The following is a 17,930-nucleotide window of genomic DNA, read 5'->3' as shown; positions in this document are numbered from 1 at the left end:
CAGTGTCGAAGAAAACGTACTGTGAGCGATAATAGCCAAAAAGAGCGGTGATAATCAAAGGATTCTTGTTGCAAGGACCTCCTTTGATTTGTGGAAAAATCACAGGCTCATTTTTCCACTCTTCATCCTGGAATTCCCTCCTCTTCCCGCCAACCTTGTGTCCGCCTTAAATCATATGAACATTGAGATCTTTTACTTGCTTTTGGGCGGGCCCTGGTTATCTCGCGCGGGAGCCTTACCAGTCCCGGGTCTTGCACCCTTGACCAAATGTCCAAGTTTTCCTGATTTCACAGCCGCCTCAATTTCATTCTTCAGAGCTACACACTCGTTCTTATTATGACCGATGTCGTCTTGAAACGAACAATGTTTCTTGGCATCGAGGAATGATCTCCTTGTGAGTGGCTGTGGTTTCCTGGAATTCACATTCTCCGTAGTGAGGATTTAAGCAGGAGTCTTTGAAAGTGGAGTCTAGTTGTTTGAGCCTCGGGTTGAGGAGCCTGCTTTGTTTTTGTTAACAATCAAAGATCTTACATCAAACGATTTAGACGCCTCTGCGGACGGCTGAAGTCAAGACCAAATTATTCCTTTTGCCTGTTTGTTCGGCCACGGAGTCTGGAATTCAACTTTTAAATTATGTTTTTGACTGTTGGTTGCCAAAGTCTTTTGAGTCCCTGCGAACAACTTTGCCGCGGTCATAATATCATTCCAAGAAGTAGGCATACCATCCTTCCCAGTCAACGTCCAAATCAATTAATCACTTTTCACATTTTTGCGGAAAGTTCCCCGCAACATATCTTCACTTACTCCGCCAATATTAAGACTTTCATTGTTAAACTTGGTAATGAAGTCCTCAATAGACTCATTATTCCGCCTAACAACATCTAATATTTCAGACGGATCACGAGTGTGTTTCTTCTGCTGACTAAAGTGCTGGAAAAATTTGGCTACAAAGTCATCCCAACTTTTCATTTATCCGTCCGGAAGCTTCTCAAACCACTCCCGCGCTGCACTAGTAAAAGTTAATGCGAACATGTGGCATCAGTCATCCCATCATATTTCCCTACGGATGTTGGGATTTTAGCATTGACTGGGAATGGGGCAGTTGCAATTCGTGCAATGAAATTTGATTTTTCAGCGAAAGCAGCCGGACGATATGGCTTAGAAAGTCTTCCTCAGCATCACTGTGGTAACCCGCCTGACGAACTACCGCATGCGGATGACTAGTTCCCTCGTTCAAATGAAGGGGGCTATCACTACTGTAGTAACTGAAATCACCTGGACGATATGACGGGCCATAAATGTCATACTCGTCAAGGTAGGACGGCACACGCATGATCATACGAGGACGGTCATGATTTCTCCAAATTTCCCTCGGATCTCTCTCCGGATGAACGCTGTGACGGATCTGACTTCTCCTCGCTGTTGCGGGAGGAGGGAGAGATTTCCTGGAAGATTCATCATAATTCAAAGTTCGAGCATGGAGTCGCTCTTCACGCACCCTTCACTCGTACTCTGATACAACCTTCTCTTGTTGGATACGGAACCACTCATCCGGAGACAAGGGTCCCCTAGCTTTGGAGCTATGATGATGAGTCCCCGCCGGCTCAGAATCGTCAGAATCATATTCTAAACCTAATTCTGAGTGTGTCCGGCGAGTTTTTTTCATAATTCGCCCAGCATTGCTAGATCTGGAACCTCCTGGTGCTGTGACATGTCCGAGGTAGGTTGGAATAGGACCTGCTGGTGTCGTGACATGTCCTAGGTCACCTGGAGTGGAACTTCCAGGTGTGCATATACACTTGAAGTAAAGCCAAAGGTGCTTCAGTATCAGTGATTCGTGAAATAGGTACAGGAGTTCCCGTCGGCCCCTCAGGAAGTTTACTCATATTATACGAACCAAAAAACCAACAAAAACTCGTGCAGTTCTAACACCAAAACGGATGGCGTCAATGAAGAAACACTGATCTAATCCCCTCAACGGGTCTTGGATCCAATGAGTCAACCGGGTAGGATAAGATAACAACCAACACGATATGAGCACAAATTCCCAAAGTCCAGTGACTGGAACCTGCAAAACAGACACCGTGAGCTCGTTATGGGAAGGACAAGAGGGGGGTCTTCCCGTAACCACCCTTCGGTGTGAGAATAAGTATAGTTCTGATGCAGAGAAAGTACTAGAATATTGAGAGTAGATAGTGGAGAGTGAATGTGAATACCTACTGGAGATGGATAGGATATTTATAGTCGAAGGATGTGGGAATGTGATTGGGTCAGCTGTCCGTTTCTAGAAGATGTTCTCTTAACCACCTGGGCACGTATCCTCTTCTGATGGGCTGAGCTATACGTTGCATGTGCATAGGTATAACAACCTAGACACGCGTCGCTCTATGATAGGACGAGTTAACTCCTGACCATGTGCACGGTTATAACAACTTGGCCAGGTGTCCTTTATATATTGGTTGAGAGATCACTTATTGCCCAAGAAAGCATCTTGGTAAATCTTCTAGAAGGCAGGCAGTTATTTACAGTTGTCTTGTTGGTATTGCCTTCCAGTCATCTTGGCGGGTAGATGTGCTATTACGCGGATGACGTCTGAGGGTGCATGGATGCTTCCGCGTGTGGTATAAAGATGTTCTTCCTTTACACAGTTATGCGGGTGATCCATATGTCCAGCGAGTGCCTTGTGAGGAGCGTTCTTCTGACCCGCGGGTATCATTTAAGAGTATTTGGGTCTTTTTGGTACCCTACCTCTATAGTCACACATGACTTATTGGATTCGCCACTAATTGCACTTGGCAATAATAATTTGGCACATGATAATATCTGCAACGGTTGAACAACATCAATTGTGGAGGCCAAAACAAAAAGCGTTACACACAAAAGACCCACTGATTGTGTTAATTAATAATCAATCCTAAAATGCCAAACACAAAAAGAAAAGGAAGATAATAGATGCATATTTTAGAGTATTCCCAGTCTGTCCCCTATCTCCATCTCTATAATTACACTAAAAAAACTAAATTTCTCTTTCCGGTTCAGTTAAACATTATTCTTCTGCCGACGAGTAGCCGCTCTTCTTCTTCTTCTTCTTCGGCCAAAGCATGCTATTCAAACGTCACATAAAAACAAATGTATTTTCAAATAATTACAAATAACAATTGTTAAAAACTTTATCAATGTTAGACCAAAGGTCTATAGCTTAATCAAGAAACATCTAGGTATTTATACAAACCTATGTATTGATAGGTTAACATCATTCACATCAAGAAAGTTTTCAAATAAACACCGGCGGTACATGTGAATACGTTAAACCTTTACAATTAGTCAAAAACATATTTATATTGTATAAGATGAACATGTTGTTTGTCTTAATAAGTCAGCCAAATATTAACATGAGATTACGTGATCTCTAAAAAGGTTGTAATTTCATATAAAAAATAAAAGCAACTCAAACCGATTACACATGTGTCTGAATCCAAATATAATTGTACATGCATTCTTAACCAATTCTCCAAACATGGGCTACGTTGCTCGAAGAACAGTTGATTTGTGTGTAGAATAATGGTACAAATCCTGAAAATAAGTGCTCTTTTCGATGAGCTTATACAAAAAAAACTATATTTGTATGGAGTGTGGGTTTTCTAGTGCATGACATCATCACTTTATGAAAAAATTTCGTTGCCGCAATCTTGCTTCAATGTTTAAAGATCGTGCTTAATGATCACAATTGCTTCACCATTTAGTACTACCGATTGTAACGGAATTTTTCATAATGTTATTTGATTATTATTTTTAGGCATCATTAATGTTTCTTGTTTTTTTTTTAATGTTTTCTTTGATTTGTTTTTTCGGGTCAAAGCCTCCAATTTCTCTTTGCTCCGACCACTGCGGATTATTATTATTATTATTATTATTATTATTATTATTATTATTATTGCAAGACAACGGGCTTACCTTAGTTTCTAGCATTTGCATCTCATACTCTATATATTAGGGATGAGCTCAGGATGCTACCGATACCAATTCCGAAAATCCTGATCCAGAAAAATCGAAATATTTGATACGGGTACTGAAATGTTCGGTTCGGTACCTTGGTTCGGTACCGATATTTCGTGTAAAATTCGGGAAATACCGGTACCGTACCGATACCAAAAACTAAAAACTTGGTACCAATGATACCAAATCGGTACCGAATTCGAAACCAATACCGAAAGCGCTAATCCATACTATACTATATATTTTATATTGTAATGCATTGTTTTGAAATGAGATCAGTATTTTTACCATTGTCAACAATTAGCAATAACCGGGCCATTACCCGACCACTTCACCTAGGGGTGTGCACGGTTCAGTTCGGTTATTAGCATTAATCGAACCGAACCGATCGGTTATCGGTACAGTTCGGTTAATTTCTGTTATTAACCGATATCAAACACGAGCTAAAATTTTGCTTAAAAATACATGAAATGAATGCTTAAATACATTAAATGAAGGTATAACTACATGAAATTAAGGTATAAATATATGAAATTGAGATATTAGTACATGGAATGGAGATACAAATACATGAAAATGGTAGTACTAAACTATTAATACGTATAATACATATAACAGAGGGAAAACGACTGGAAAATATGATAAAAATGTAGACTTCGGTGCGGTTCGGTTATTTTCGGTTTTCGGTTACTTCGGTTCGGCTTCGTCGGTTTTTGGTTTGATTTCGGTTAACGATTCGGTTATTGCTCACTCCTAACTTCAGCTGTCTGTTTTTCTACCTCAGCTAAGTTAAGTCACAATAATTTTGAATCATGTATTTGCCACTCGTTACATGTGGGAGTGATTCATATTCTGATCTTCAAGGTGATGAGAAGTGGGTCGACAGAAAAATTCTAAAGGTCAAGAACAAAATGTTACAGAGAAAAGACAACTCATTTGTGGCACTTAATAACCAATCAAACATTATTCATATACTTGAAACATTTAGTGCACAAAACAGTATTAAAATACTACAGGCCAGTGGAAGATGATAGATATATTCTCTAGCCCATTATTTCTTGAAAACAGAACACTTGGAGAAATCTAGACTTCAGTAAACACCAAAATAAAACATAATGCATCCAATTACTCAATAATGCAGTCTTTGAAACTAACTGTTGTAGATGTAGACTCATCATATGTAAACATTGTTAAATCTTCATTATGATTCGCATGTCCCAAACTAGTTTGTACCACAGAAGGCGGATCTGACATTCTCATGCCTTCTAACTCCATGGCCACTTCTTTCATTGTTGGTCTATGTCTTCCATTGGAATTCAAGCATCGCATTGCCAAGTTGGCAATTTCCAAGACCACGCCCTTTGAATCCTCGTTCACAACCATCGGGTCAAATATAGACATTGCACGACCTTCCTCCATGGAAAATATAAAGTAAGTAGCCAAATTCATGTGCTCGCCAAATCTAGCAAAAGAAATTGGCTTCTCTCTTGTAAAAAGCTCGAGTAAAACAACTCCAAAACTATAGACATCACTTTTTTCAGTGAACTGACTGGATTGGAAGTACTCTGGATCAAAGTAACCAAATGTGCCTTTAACTAAGGTAGTTAAGTGAGTTTGGTCTATTGATACCAACCTTGAAGTTCCAAAGTCAGAAACTTTGGCTCTACACTTTTCATCTAAAAGTATATTAGTGGTCTTGATGTCCCTATGGTATACTGGAATGGAGGTTGCTGAATGTAAGTAAGAAAGTGCTCCAGCAACTTCGGTAGCAATTTGCAATCGCATGTTCAAAGAGAATGGTAGCTCACCGGTATCATCTTGAATATAATAATACAAGGTGCCTTTTGAAACGAACTCAGAGACAAGTAGAGGAACGTCAGTCTCTAGACAACATCCCAATAGTTTCACCACATTCCTATGATTGACTTGTGAAAGAATCACAACCTCGTTGATGAGCTGCTCTAATTGGCTTTCACCAACGATCTTTGGTTTCTTGACGGCTACAATCCTTCCATCTGATAGCATGCCTTTATAGACCGTACCTTGACCTCCTCGTCCAAGGATTCTATTCTCATTAAAATGCTCCGTTGCTGTTTCCAACTCCTTGGACGTGAAAAATATGATTTTATCAACTAAATCCAATTTAGTTGCTTCTTGTTGTTTAAGAAGTAAACGATTATGGCGTTCAAAAAACCTTTTTTTCTGTCTCTTGGCTTTAAATTTCTTGTATAGTTTGTATAATTCACTGATGAGCATTGCTAGGAGAAGCAACCCCAGGATACCACCTGAAAAGAGGCAATTGGAATGTCGATAAAAAAATGTTCAATACTTATTAACAGCTAACATTGAATGAGTAATGAGTATACATGCAGTATAAAGACACCAAGACTAAGTAGACTTCAGCGCTTTCGACTGAATGAAAAGATTGTGTTGGGCAATGGCGTTGGAATAGTAGAATGAAATATATCTTCTGGTAAATTTTGAAAGACCATATACATGGGAGGATTATCCTATCATAACGTAATGAAGAAAATAACTAATTTTATTCTGGAGTTTTAACGTTAAGTGCGAAAACCAAGATTATTGCTTACCTATAATAAAACATGATTTCAATATTATTCTGTAAATTCGAGGGCGACGTACAGGTCTTTCACAATTTAACCACCCGGGACTTTCAAAACATCTGGATTCTCCAGAATCGCGGCATCTTCTACATTCTTCCGATTCTAAAGTCACATAGTAATTAGTATAATGGGTAAATTTCCTGCAAAACCTCAAGGCAAAAAGAGTACAGAACTGCATACCTTCGCACTGATAGTGCAAATACGGGTTTCCTTCACGCCCCTTACCACAGGAGCACGTTTTGTGATTACTGAAACCACCGGGAATATTATACGTTGTTTCTTTAGCCCAACACTGAGGTATTTCTCGGAAGTCGTCGTCTGTTAGGAACCACTTAAGTGATACGGGAACAAAAGATATGTTCTTTGTCTCCATGTATCGTGCGTCATATGCGATGCCCAAGGCCAAGAAGGCAGACGCACAAGCTCCATCTTCACCCAGGCTTTTTAAGCCCGTAAGATTCAGGCTATACGACTGTAAATTGTAGGGAATCTTAGCTTGGCAACAACCGAGGCCAAAGCATTCACCTATTCGATTGAGAGTACTGTCATTAGTGCATGTACTTGAACAACCAGTAATTGCCAGTCCATCATTCCAGATAGTAGCATGGCCACACCCCTCAACGATGAGCATGTTATCTGATCCTGAAAATGCGAAGGGGCTCTCACGAAGGTCGATGCTTGGGATGTAACTGCTATTCCCCAATGAATTCTGGCAACTAGAGATTACGGGAACTTTAACATTGACAGTTTGTTCTTCCAAGCTTATCTCAAACACCCGCATGTTGCTGAATGCAGAGAGGTAAGGCTTGGAAGAGTTGCAATCAACAGTGTACCATTTGTTGACAGAACAATTTGCTCCGATTCCAAAAGGGTATGGAATCATCACGTTTCCACATGTATCACTGCATCCTTTCTTGGCGTAATCAAGCGCTTCTATTGATGATGCTAATATTAAAATCAAGAAGAGTGTATAAAGAGCTTGAAGTTGCTTCATATTTTTGTTATGTAAAGTGCTGTAACCTTAGAAGATAAAACCTTTATGTATGAACGAATATCATACCACGGTTTACTTTATTTGACCATGGCGGCCTGTCTAAACCAAATGACACGCTTCTTTTTATGAATAATAATGGAAACACGGCACTTATTTTCCTGAAGGGCCTATTTATGGTCTCCGAGGGTGGCCCCAATCTACGGACAAGCATTTGGGATGACATTACATGGTTTAATTCTAATCAAGACGTTGAAGGTAAAGTTTGTTCGTGTTTAATTATCGGTAAACGCTCCGCCGATAATACCGATATTGTTTGGCCGGAATCAGTTCTTTTTGTCACAATATTGGTAAGGTATCGAGACTAATGAATACCCGTACCGTCTCCGATAATACCAATAATGGTACCGGTGTAACTTGTCTGGTGAAAAATCAATTCGATTTGTCACTATACTGACACACATATAGCTTACTATATCAAACATAATATATAGCCAAATGTTGAGAAAAGAACAAATGAAACACACCTTATTTAGATCCTTTTAAAAAGGTTAATGAACATATATCTACCTATATATTCTAATAAAAGAAAATCGCTGGAGATACGTGTTCGCTTTATGGTTAAAACTTATAACTTTTTTCTCTCCTAAACTAATATCTTAATTAACAATAATATATGTAATAAATCAATAATTATTCATTTTCCTTATACACTCTATATGTATATATTTTTTATAAAAATAAATATAACATATTATATTACTATATATTTCAAAGTATACTTGGTGAAATCTTTAAATCAACAACAAACCATATTTGTTAAATGTTGAAAAGAGTATAATTTCAAATGTATCATTAACATATCATACTGTGTATTGTGTTGAAAATTGTAAATAAAACAAAACTCGGATATGCTTTTATTTTACGAAGCAATTTTTTAATCATTATATTTTAAATATATGCTTAAAATTCGATCCATTTTTTTAAAGTCAATCCATTTATCTTTTTTTTTAATTTTCATAAAATATAAATATATGCTTTAAAATTTATCTATTTATTTTTTTGGTAATTTAGTAAATAATATATATGTCAAAATGTAATAATAGTATATACCAATCACTTTCATATATAACAAAGTTTATCATATTTAATTTCTTGGTTTTTGTTATCAAGTATTGTGTCGGGTTTATTGTGGAACTTAAACTTATTTGTAACGGGTCAAAAGTTGTTAAATAAATTGTTTGGTATGATTTAACGACATTTGCCTCAAAATCTGTTACCGGTCACAAAAATGGGTAATCTTAGTATTTTTATAAGTTTGAGAATACAAATAAAGTTATCGTCAAATTTGTTACGGGTTTAGGTGCTAACTTGAAAATGTCAAACAGATGAAATTTAGAATTTTAAACATGATTCAGGTTTCAAATTTATTTGCAATGACATTTTTGGAAATAACCAAAAGGTTCAGAATTTGACAAATTGACTCGACTATTAAAATTAAAAAAAAATAGCGAACACTACTTCTGACATACCACCCCAGGCCCATCAATGTTTCTAATTTTTTCTTGAAGGGTGATTAGAATGTTGTCTAGGAAGCATGTCATGCAAAACTATATTTAAATGAAGCAAAACATTTCAAAAGTGAATGGTTTAACATGAAATTTATTATGATGCCATTATGAAAAAGTCGAGAAGTCCCTGCAAACTTATCAAAATCTTTTTCATGGTGTAACTTAGAAAAACATAGTTCTTAAAGAACATCCGTTGTTATTGTAAGATATAAATAAAGATAACGCTTTATCTATATTAAGGCTGAGTGGCCAGAACTACTATTGTATGAGAAATCTTCTTTCTGAAATTTGGTTCATAACCAAAATTCTTTCAATTGTATATATGATATTGATCATGAAATTTCCAATAAATGAGCGTTCTCGGATATGTTTTTACACGCATATTTTTTTAAGTTCACTTTCTTTTTTGAAAATAATATCATTTTGTGATAAATTTTTTTATATACGTTATGTAATTATTTGTTTTACTTTAACTTTATAGTTACACGGACTTTAAAGCTAGTAAGTTATAAGTAAAAACCAAATTGACTAAATAATTGATATAAAAGCATCAGACTATCTTTCAGTGAAAAACACAAGCATTAATAATTCCATTAACTAGAATAACTGCTCTAAATTCTTTTTTTTTAAACTCCGTGTCGTCTAGTTTGTAACTTTAGCTTTAGCTTCGGCTAGCCTTTTCCGTATATAATAGTCACTCATAAAAAAAATGGTTTTCATATGTATATATCTGAAATTATTGATGATAATGTCAAAAACTCCAAGTTGAACTTTTAATGTAATTATTTTATTTACAATTATATTCATTTTCTAAGTATGTAATAGCGTTTCAGGTTAAAGAGGACGTGTTCTTGTCAAACGCTTAAAAGTATGCTATTTATATTACAAAATAATAAAATAGCGTGTTTATTTATATTACGAGACCAAAAGTATGCTATTTGAATACGACACATATTGACACGCGTAAAAAATAACAAAATAATAAGAAACTAAAAATGATTATATTATTCTTTTTAAACTGAAAATTTTCTCATAACATATGAATAGTTATCTCACTGACTACATGAATTATCTTGCAAGCGTATGCTGAAGAAGATCCATGGTTCGCTGACCAAGCGAATTATTGCGCTACAGGCCGGTCATTTGAGGTCCGAGATCGATGCCTTCCCAACTCTGAAGAAGATTCGGACGAAGAGAACCGAGAAAAGGAATCAAGGTACCAACCGAAGAAATTTCTGTATAGGTACAATAATTGTGGACGAAAAGGGCGTATGACGAAAGACTGTTGAAAACCTAGGGATGACCGTAATGCGGTTGTGGTTAAAGAAGAAAAACCATGGGATGTGGATGCTAATATGGTCGAGGTTTAGATAAAATACGTAGTTGTCACTGAACCAAATTCGAACCTGTTAAACAAATGGTTTGAAGTATACTCATGTTGGTGGACAAGTCGGGAAGCACTCTGAGAGTCGAACCAGTTAAAGGAAACCATAGAATCATCTACCGTGATTTTGAATCAATGTGATGTTGAAATTGTGATTGAAGAAGAAAGTACGAATGATCAAGATGTAACCATGACAGTAACTGAACGAGACGAGAAAGAAACCATGTTAGATGATGTACACGAAGAGGTATCTCCATCTCATGTTACGGGTTGTCATAATGGAGTAGAATAAGATAAAGATCAACAAACCAACAGAGTTGATGTTGAAGTTCGCATAAGGTTCATGCAAAGATTGCGTGATTCGAAAGAATAATCGAATGATCAAACGAATGGAGTTAATTTCTAGAGGGAGCATGCATTAAGTGTAGATAGAAGAATTGCTTTGAATACCATGATAGTTTGTCATTGATTAATCATTTGTTTGAATAAAATATTTAAACAAGTAGTCTTTCTTTTTAGTTACCAATCATGTGTTGAGTTTCTTCCTCATGACGAAATATCTTTGACAGGTGTCTTCTTCAAGAAGGAACGTCAATTGACTATAACATTTGTATGTAAAATGTTACGTTTCTTAGTCATGAAGAAACATTAATTTTAACTATACCTCTTGCATATTAAACTTTATGTTTCTTAATCGCGAAGAAACTATATTTGACTATATCCTCTTGTATGTAAATTTCTATGTTTCTTAATTATAAAGAATCATTATGTTAACTATAACCTTTGCATATACAAATCTTATAAATTTGATCAAGGTTTGGGCTATACCCCCCGACTATGGTTTAAGCCATTTAATATAATAATGACATAATAACTTAAGCAGAACACCTACCTTACATGGGTATTCAGATTTTATATACTTAAGGTTGGACGAGCGGAACTTCTACTCTAGATCGCGTATTAGGGCTTAAACCGTCGGAACCTCGAGGCTTGGCACGTACTACTCGGCATGAAAAATGAGGTAAAAATGTGTGTAAATGGAGGTGTGTTGGTGTAAGATGGAATGTGCCATGAACCCCCCTATTTTGGCGAAGAAAAGATGGACGGGTTCTTCGCGTAGCGTGATACCGCCCTCTCTTGGGTTTTGTGTATTGTCCTTCAGCTATCGCGAAGATTAAGTTAAATGTTCCTTCATGTAGTGCGAAGGGTCAAAATCCTAGATTTTCACTTTCGGTTCTTGTACTTTTCAAAAATACTAAGTTGGCTCTCAAGCGCCCGAGCCCGTGCGCATGCATGTCGAGACCACTAAGTGTGTCTTGCCACATACGAATATTATTATATGAACTCACCTCTTTATAAGGAGTTTACAAGTTTTTTAATTTATTAATGTGTGAGGAGTTTCTCTTTCCTATTCATACCCATGTGGAATGATTCCACTTTCTTCCTTTTTCCAATGTGTGATGAATCCATTTTTCTTATTTCTTCGATATGGATGCTTCCAACTCCATATTTTATATTTTTCACTGCTAATTTTGGAGAAATTTTAGATCCCTCATCTTTACTAAGTTGTCAATTTTGGACCGAAATTTTGGGGATGTTACATCCTCACCACCTTGGAACGAATCTCGTGCTCGAGATTCGTTGTCTTAGGTGTGGGTGGTTCTTATCAGTTGATTTATGATTAGATTCTTTCTGATTAGGTTCTCGAGTTTAACTCTGAATGTTGAATGGTTGAAATTCCTAAATCATAGTTAACTTTACAACTTTAAATGATGTACTCATTCAATAGTTTATAATATCATAAGTAATTGTAAATTGCAAAGCAAAGTGGTCATTTATTTTTAACTATTTACCTTATCTATTGTATTCTAAACATTTACCGGTATTAACAAGATATACCTTGGATTCAGTCTATCAAATAATTTTAATTCATTCATCTTGCTAACTCTCAAGATTCTCAAACTTGAGTCATGTTATTCCGTGTTCCATGGTTTGGCGGATTCCTTTGTGTTTATGTCCCTCGATTATTCCTTTGAACTTTCAAAGTTCGTGTAACTATTTTTTTTTTTTTTGAAAATACATGTTGTTATGTCTAGTCCAATTAATCCTTTTCTTTATTTCATCTTTCTATAGATAATGGACTATATTACATATACAAATATTGTATCTTTAAATAATTTTTGAACTTTTAACTGTCTAAATATAATCATTCTTGTATAAAGACACGATCTGTATGTTAATATCATTTTATATATACGTTAGGGATTTGAATACCTTTGTTTCTATTAAAAAACTTCTCGTTTAAAAACGAGTTTACAAGAGTTAAGTTAACTATTAGTTATTTCTAATGTCTTTGAATCTTGAACATTATTCTAACATACTCTTGTCTGATTCTATTCTTGATTTCCATATGCTTCTTGTGTGTTTAACATATTACTCTGGCATTTCCTTTCTTAGCACCGCTTCCGTTTATGTTACTTGTCTTTTTCAAACATTTTCTACGAAATGTCCTTTGTCTCCACAGCTAAAGCATACATTGGTTTTCCTTCTGCAGTCATCTTCAGAATGACCCATTTTCTTGCAAAAGGTACATGTGACCAATGGATTGTTCTTGGGAATGTTGGTTGGTCTCAAACATTTCCTATGATGTCTTCTGCCACAGACATGTTGGTCTTGTGAAATTAAATGACCCTTCCTCATTTTATTTCTTTGTTTTCTTTTCTGCAGTTTCATTTCCTTTTCCATTGCCATTTTTATCTTCTTCTTGATTTTTGATAAGACCATAAATGAGATAACTAGACAATTCCATGGAAGAATCATCGGTTTGAGGTAAATGAGACCTTACCATGTCTCTAATCTCGCGAGGTAAACCCCAAATATAGCGGGTTACTTTATTGGATTTGGGTGTTACCAAATGTGGTACAAATCTACAATACTCATGAAACTTAGTATTTTATTCCTTAATATTAGTGCCTTCCACATTGTGATTCAAACACTTGGTTTAAATAAGATCTATTTCATGCATGGGACAAAAAATTTTTAAAACAAGTTCTTTGAATGATTCCCATTTTAATAGATATAGGGTTTCTCTACCCCTTCACATGATTTGGGTATTCCACCATTCTAAAGCTTCACATTTAAATTTCGGAGATGCGTACTGAATCTTTTGAATCTCAGTACACCGGCTGATGATGACGATGGACTCGATCTCTTCACGCCATCGTAAAGCTGATATGGCAACTTTGTCGCCATAGAATTCTTATGGTCCATAGGCTTTGAAATTCTTGAAACTACAACCTTGTATTACTAATTATTTCTTGAATTTATGATTAAATATGCTATCAACGTTGGAACTATGAACTCTTTCATCTTGATGAGAAGGATTTCGGTATGGATGAGTTCTAACAGTATTTTTGGAATGCTAAAATTTACTTTTATGTGACTCTCCTTTCATTCTGTCGATCAAAATAGTCATTGCGTTATGAATTATCTCTTTCATTTTAACCAAATATTACTCAGGAATCTCCTAGGAAGCATCTGATATGTTCACGTTGCTTCTTTGAATTGAAGCTTCATCATTGTTTGCTTGATTGTTAAGTTTGAAATGTATAATATTGGCTATAGGGGATTAAAGAAGTTGAACAAGGAATTTTTGGAAAGATTCTCTAAAAGTCAAGGTGAGTTCATGTGACTCCCCAAATATTTTATGTGATTCAGTCATAATACTATATGGATGATAAAACTTTTGTAAATATAAGTTTAGTTACACGAGTAAAAATATATGATGTTATGATCACTAAACGGAGAAACATAATTATTGCCACGGGTGTAACGTGGTGGGGGGCTAAATCACAATTGTGTGATAAATATTGCCACGGGTGTAACGTGGTCGGGATTAAATCACCATAGTGTGATAAATATTGCCACGGGTATGATGTGGTGGGGGGTTAAATCACCATAGTTCTCTCCAAGCGTTGATGTGTTGTAAAACACACTTATTTTCCGCACCTTTTATCATCTTTTAATGGCTTAATTATATAATAAATAATGATTTTAATTTGTTTTAACTTGATCTTACAAAGTTTATTATTTTGTGTAGGTTACGAGTTTTAAAAGAGAAAAGAATCGGGTTTTGGAAGACATAAGAGGCTCGTATGAACAAGTTTTGAAGAGTAAACTCAAGGCCCGACCCAAGCCCACAAGAACCAAGCCTTTCATGCATGATATATTAATATAACATGAACAAAAAAAACCCTAACTCCTTGAAGTGTGCCGATCAGAAGTCTCACAAAGAAAATAAAAAAAAGGTTTGTGTTTGGTCAGCTAGTTGGTGGTTTAATTGATTATTTGTGTTAAGGAGGCAAGAATAAGTAATCTTGTGGTTGGAAATTAATCCCACGAGGAGCAGCAAGCAAAAAGAAACAAAAAAATTATAATCCTAACCCTTCCATACATTCTTGCGATTGGACCAGCTAGGGAAGAAGAAGAAAAATATATTTTGAAGCTAGTTGGCAGCTAGGGGAAGAAGAAGAAGGCTAAGGTTGACTCGGGACAGCAACTAGGGTCGTTTCTCATCATTTATCTCATCCCTAATCTTTAGTATAACATTCATAAACTTTGTGTTCTTGTTAGTGTTCATACTCTTGTAATTTTGGTCTTTAAATTTGAATTCTTTTGCAATTGATTTAGGGTTTGAGTTGTTAGTGATTATCATTGATTGTTGAATGATTTTAATTATGTTTATGGTGATTAATATGATGTTTACATTGAGTATTTGCTGCTGTCCAAAAGTTATGAGTAGCTAAACTTGTTAGTTCTACCTAGGTTTGATGAATATTGTTAGGTTTTGATGAGTTTATTGGATTGTTTAATCAAATACGACATGAATTGCTATTGAAAGTTTGGTTTAATGATGAACTAGGTTGTGTTTAGTGGCTGTGTTTTATTGGTTTTATCTCATAATCTCATACTTCGATTAATTGAATTGGTTTTGATTGATAGTTGTATGTTCAATTCTTTACTTTGTGTTTACAGTTTGTTTGGTAGGATCAACCGTAGGGTTTTGTTGAGATTGTTAATTGGTATATTTTAGCGGGTTAAGCACCTTCTTAGAGACCGAGAGGTTATAGGAAGTAAATTTGTCTCATTGCTTTTACTTGTTAGGATTAGGATTGCGCTAGAGCGGGTTCGTTTCTTGTCGGGTTTGGGTTTGTGAGCGATTAGTTGGTCTAGTTTATGTTAAGCCAAATTGTTCCTCTACCCTTGGTTGCGTAGTATTCGTTTCCATTAGGGTCGTGTGTCGGTGAGACCGAGAGGAGAGTCGGCATTAGAACACCTTAGCATTCGTTTCCCGGTTTGTTCTTAAAATCAATTAAGTGTAAGTTAGGGTTTGTTAGTGAGACCGAGAGGTGATCTAGCTTTCTTGAGCGAACCTTAGTTGTGTCATCCTTAGAGACCGGTGTCGTGAGATCATTCAATCCATTAGCTTGTTAGACCTTCAATTTGATTCTTACCTAGGTAGACGTTTTCTCCATTGTCAGTTAAGCCGTTAAGTCTCGTTAAGTTAAGTTTATTAATTTAGTTAAAGTAATTTAGGTCAAGTAGTTTAATTATTAAAAATCAATTTAAAAATATTATTCTTAGGAAGGTCTTGTCTATGGTTTAGGGATCATAGGCGTTCTCTCGTGTCCTTGTGTTCGATACTCGGACTTCTTAGTTCTATACTACTTTTGACCGGTACACTTGCCGGTTGTGTGCGGTGTCATTAAGAGTTTTCGTTTTATAAATTTAAAGCATGGTTGTGAGTTCCATAGGAAGAGCATTCATTAGACACACATCAAGCATCAATCAAAAAAATTGATCCATTTATAGTCCTCTACAAGTTGGATTAATGGATCGTCCAATTGGAAATGACAACAGAATGCATTGGTTGATAGAAGAAGTTATAACATGCATATATATATATATATATATATATATATATATACTATACCACTTAATTACCCTTTTTCCTTAATGGAGAAGAAAGAAAATTAAGGAACCTGAAATACTTTTAAAACTATATATATTGTTAACCAAGGAAATTTGTTCGTGGTAAAGACAATATACATTTAGACCAGAAAAACCTGTGCTAAAAATAATCTATTTTTAAGCACAATTTTTTGCGGTAAGAAAATGGACTCAAGTAAGGGTTTTTGTAACGTATGAATAAAGTTATACCCATGTTGCGGGTTATTTCATGCCATAAATAAAGTCGATCACTCAAAAAATCTGTTGGGCAGACGGATTCACATCTCTTACAACCGACACAATCCTCTGCTGTCCCACACATCTATCCAGAAGCAAGTGTAGCTCATCGGTCCCACCGAATGCTCCTATATGTTGGCAATGATCGTGTGAGTGTGCAGTTATGCTTCGGATTCCTCGACATAGAATAGATCGACCCAGTTCCCATTCTTTTTCGATGCACTCGCTTTATATCTCCGACACACAAGGAACGATGCGGTGGGAAGGAAGGAGCCCTAGCCTTTGTCTAGCCGATCATTCATCCGGCATCTCGCATTCACGCCCCCGCTTGACTGTCACTCAGGGATGTAGTGGTAGATACGTTAGTCTTAATGGGTCATTGGTTCCACTTGTTATCTCCTTCTACGACATGATTTTTCTGTCGCCGTATTCCATATGTCACTTAGTCATCTCTGCCTCGCTGCGGGTCAGCACAGCACCTCCGAAAGAAATGGAGGAGACTTCATTCAGTGACCCCGCGATCGCGCTCTGAACGCTCAAAATAAGGTAAAGCTTGAAGATAAGTTTTGTACTCTATTAATTTCCCTGTCCCTCTTTTCTGGTGGGCGTTGGTCGGTCTTTTTGCCAGATCCCCTAAAAACCATACGTGTGGGTCTTCACGCATGCGGCTCACGTGATTCGAGGTGGCCCAGCCCAACATTCTTTCTAAAATCATGTCCCATGTCTCGCCAGTGTTGCCTGTAGGTCATGATATTCCTTGGGATGGTCGTCTCCCCCCCCCCCTCTAGTGGGGAATCCGCTCCCGGGTTGTCACTCTGTTGTGTTTGGCCCGTCCTCTAGGCACCTATGGAAGGCAGGGGGAGTGTGACGACTTAACACTTCCCTTTACTCCATACCATAGGGCCTTTTCATCAATTGCAGGGTTTGCTGGCCCGAAATTTATCTGGCTTTGCCGAAAGGCCTCATCTCTAAAATCTCGTCTCGCGAGGCGTCCCTATCATAGTAGAGTTCCAAACCCAACGTTGCTCTTGCGACATGCTATGTTTCCCGCTCTTGCGACATGCTATGCTATATATCCTTTTTGTGGTCATTCTTTCAGATTCCGGCGCCGACAACTT

General features: G+C 36.6%; 2 pseudogenes; one reads left to right on the top strand and one right to left on the bottom strand.

Moving 5' to 3' along the window:
- Nucleotides 1–5,121: 5,121 nt before the first annotated feature.
- LOC143533861 (wall-associated receptor kinase-like 8 pseudogene) lies at nt 5,122–7,617 on the bottom strand (annotated as a pseudogene).
- A 3,139-nt stretch (nt 7,618–10,756) lies between these two features.
- LOC143533857 (uncharacterized) lies at nt 10,757–17,357 on the top strand (annotated as a pseudogene).
- Nucleotides 17,358–17,930: the final 573 nt, after the last annotated feature.

Source organism: Bidens hawaiensis, unplaced genomic scaffold (genome assembly GCF_021521415.1).
Source record: "Bidens hawaiensis isolate Kalapana, Puna unplaced genomic scaffold, B.hawaiensis_p1.1 tig00009937_1, whole genome shotgun sequence".
NCBI classification, from domain to species: Eukaryota; Viridiplantae; Streptophyta; class Magnoliopsida; order Asterales; family Asteraceae; genus Bidens; species Bidens hawaiensis.
The sequence above is the reverse complement of the archived record's forward strand: the minus strand, read 5'-3'. Positions and strand labels throughout refer to the sequence as shown.